Source organism: Coenobita brevimanus, chromosome 6 (genome assembly GCF_032717465.1).
Source record: "Coenobita brevimanus isolate Jiangsu-jjx chromosome 6, ASM3271746v2, whole genome shotgun sequence".
NCBI lineage: Eukaryota > Metazoa > Arthropoda > Malacostraca > Decapoda > Coenobitidae > Coenobita > Coenobita brevimanus.
In genome coordinates, this window is record NC_136959.1 from 64,746,211 (window position 1) to 64,750,414 (window position 4,204).

At 40.2% G+C, this 4,204-nt stretch overlaps 1 pseudogene; it reads right to left on the reverse strand.

The window, feature by feature from the left end:
* Positions 1-1,533: 1,533 nt before the first annotated feature.
* LOC145401631 (uncharacterized) lies at positions 1,534-3,977 on the reverse strand (annotated as a pseudogene).
* Positions 3,978-4,204: the final 227 nt, after the last annotated feature.

Below are 4,204 nucleotides of genomic sequence, written 5' to 3' on the forward strand. Positions count from 1 at the left end.
GCGAAAATAATAGCAAAGAGGCGGGAAAAACTACCTGCGTTGGCTACACTAGAATTCGATCTTCATTCATAGTAGTTCAACAGCTTCCTTTCTCTCAATACTGCTTCGCCGGAGGGTTACTACTACTATCAGAAATTTAATAGAACTCGAAATACCACCACATAATTGAAATTTCACCCATATCTGGCCACAATCGTAAAATTATCCATCTAAATAATCAACAGTAAGCTAGAATACAAACGAAAATTGAGCAATTATTGATTTGATATAATTGCCAAACACCACTATCTAAAAATTACCGCACCAATAAAGTTTAGACAAAATATAATACTGGGCTGCCATTAACTAACAAACTTACCTAAGAATTCCCTACCATTACTATTAATTCATTTCTTTATTGCTAGAACCAGAGATATTGGAGGACTGATTATTATTTGTCCTAATAAAAACATATCACAGCTACATGGAACTGATCATTAGCGTGTGAATCAGCGTCCTCGGACCATATTTATAAAGGATCACTAATTTATAAGAAAAGCAAGTCTCTTATGTTACCAATTTTCACAGGTCTTTTTGATGGAACTTTACCCTTCCCCATTCATTCTAATCTGACATAATTGTCTGGCAGCTGTTATACGTGAAGCCAAGCGTATATGCAAGCAATCTTAGGGTGCGTGCACAGAGAACGCTGGTTTTCTCGCGCGAGGAACCAGCGCCGACCGATGCGGACCCGCGCTGGCTTCCGGCGCTCGTAGGTGATCACAAAGGACGCGGGCAATCTGCTCCGACCAGCGCGGGGAGGGACATGGTAGCAGGTTTATCTGTCATTTGTGATTTACCAGCTGTATAGTAAACATGTCAAGCTCATCGTCTGATGATGAGCTAATATTGCTCGAGAGTACTCATGCAAAACTGAATAGGAAAAAAGGAGGAATACATGAAATAAATCGCAAAAGAAAACAGTATGGAGAATATCACCATCTTTTTAGTGACCTAAAAAGGGAGTCGAGAAGATTTTTTGAGTATACACGAATGAGCCAAGATACTTTTGACTACATTCTCAAGAAAATTGAACATTGCCTGGGAAAGACATGGTGTAACTGGCACAGACAGGCTATTCTACCAGAAGAAAGACTAGTCATCACTCAGGTGATCTGAAATCAAATTCCAGAATAAATTTAATGTGGTACTAAATAAATATAATGAAATTTCTGGAAACCAAATAATTTTCCTTTTGAGATGCAGTTTGTACCTTAGTGGTACAGCCTATTCTACCAGAAGAAAGACTAGTCATCACTCTCAGGTGAGCTGAAATCAAATTCCAAAATAAAATTACGGTCGTACTAAATAAATATAATGAAATTTCTGGAAACCAAATAATTTTCCTTTTATTTTGAGATACAGTTTGTACCTTAGTGGTACTGATAAACACTAACACTGAGCAAGGCATAGATACAAATATAATTGATATAATAATTGCACCAAAAAAAAAAAAAATCCTGTTTACCTATATGTGGTATGAAGACTACTGTTCTACAGTACAGAGGTATTGTAGCTATCAGTGGCAACATTTTGAGGTTCCAAAGGAGAGTGGGTGTAGGAGTGAGGTTCCAAAGGAGAGTAGGTGTAGGAGTGAGGAGACACCTGTGGAGTGGAAACAGAAGTTAGGGCAGAGGACCCATAGGTATGTGGAGGGGGAGACGTGATTGGAATTTGATATGCAAACTGCTGTACAATTTCTTGTATACGGCCTCTGAATGTCAGCTTCTGTGCAACTGGAATTCCTTTAACATGAGGTAACAGGCTCTTGAAGAACATTAGATCCTCGTCGTCATCTTTATCCTGTTTGCGACTTGATTTTTCCATTAAATACTGAATTTTTTGCCTCTCAATATCCAAGATGCTCTGGTTGTAGTCATCTGTTTTCAGGCGCTTGCTACCTCCTTTTTTCTTCGGATAAGAGGAAGCTGAAGTAAGTCTATGCTTGTCCGTTACTTCATCTTCGTGTACAGGTGTATCCTGAGTATGGGGTGGAGAGGCTGGCATAATTTCCTCACTAACCAAGGGGGGCTCCATGTCATCCATTTGGTATCCTAGCTGAGGTGATCCGGCTAATGAGGTTCCAGCAGCATCACTTGCTAGCAGACTTGAGAAATTTCCTGTTGAAACTCTAGGTTTCATGACATCTTTCAGGAAATGCAATAAATGGAAATACTGCCACTTTGATGTCTGTGTCACCTGCAGCATCACCTGATCGAGCTGGGGGTAATTTCCTAAGCTCCCCAGCAAATTCGTCCCGAAGATATTTCCATTTCTTTTTCACCAGTGTCTCTGCAAAGACCAAAGATTTGGGAAGTGATAAAGAAAGGCACAACTTTATATTAGAATTATAAATATCAACATATAAACATATGTACGTATCCTGGACCGACATCACGCAAGAAGGGGGAGAGTAGACGAGACAACATGCACAAACACACACATGCATAGCTACTACACATGCACTCCTCACACTTAGTCCCAAGGCTGACAGCAACGGTACCATTATTATTTGATATCATTTATTGATATTGCTCATTATATTATTTACAGGTATCTTGCAACAGGATCATCGTTCCGTGCCCTTGCATTCACGTTTAGGATGGGTTCAACAACGGTGGGAAAGATTGTTGCTGAGACTGTTCGTGCACTATGGGAAGAACTGGAACAGGAACACATGCCAGTACCAACAGAGGAGTCGTTCAAGTCGATCGCTGAAGAGTTCTACAGCATCTTGAATTTTCCGAACTGTTTAGGGTCAGTTGATGGAAAACATTCGTATTCAGTGTCCCCAGAATTCAGGGTCAATGTACTATAACTACAAGACATATTTTTCCATCGTCCTTCAAGCTGTTGCAGATGCACATTACAGGTTTACGACTGTTGACGCAGGGGGCTATGGAAAGCAAAGTGATGGTGGTACGTTCCAAGCCTCAGAACTGTACAGAGTTTTGGCAGAGAAAAAACTAGAAATTCCAGAACCATCCTTCCTACCAAATACACATGTCAAAGCCCAGTATGTGTTAGTGGGGGATGAGGCCTATCCACATTTACCTTTACTCCTAAGACCATATGGTGGAGGTCACCTGACCTTTGAAGATAGCACCTTCAACGAACGCCTATCTAGACGTAGGAAGACTGTCGAGTGTGCTTTTGGTATTTTGTACAGGAAATGGCGTTTGCTGTCAAAGTGTATTGAAACCAGTGTTGATCTGATTGATCAAATTGTAAAGTGTACTGTATGTGTGTTTTGCATAACACAATTATAGACAGAGAGGGAATTGAGCACAATATGACTGAGACTGCTGTGTCTGCCAAACAAAATCGTACGCATTGTCCAGAAAGACCATCCAACGAAGCGAAGAATGTTAGGGAAATTTTTAAATCATTCTTACTGAATCATCCTTTAGTATACAAGGACAAAAATAGAGTAGGTCCCTTGTAAATAAAGTATAAACCAAGTTTTGAAATCTGTGTTGGCTTCACTTCTTTTGCCTTTGCTCTTACCTCATCAAATTGCACTTGTAAATGCTATTAAAACACACACAATAAAAGATATTGCTCATCACTGCTAAATATTTGTTTAACTTATCTTTATAGTTCACTGCACTAGTGTCGGCAAGTGTTTGGATATATATATATATATATATATATATATATATATATATATATATATATATATATATATATATATATATATATAATATATATATGAAGCTTCAACTACCAACCCACATAAACAGGAATACACACACACACACACACACACACACACACACACACACACACACACACACATTCTTACCTTCATAGTCTAGTTCTTTGCTGATTTCTGCCCACAGCTTGTCAACGACATTCCTGTTTGCGTGTAGCTTATTCCTCTTATCCCACAATGGTGGTTTCTCAAATACTTTGCTGATAAGTAATTCAATATCCATCTTGCCAGATGTCCACTCGCGCGAGTTGAGCGGGCAAGAATGGTCCGGGGGAATCAAGAAAGCTGGTTGAAGCAGGCTGCCCGCGCCGACACGCTCGAGCCTACTTCCTCTGCGCACGCTTACACTTAATTATATGGTGTAATTCTCGGAGCGGGTCGGCGCCGCTCGGCGCTGGTTGCTCGCGCGAGAAAACCAGCGTTCCCTGTGCACGTACTCTTACACACATC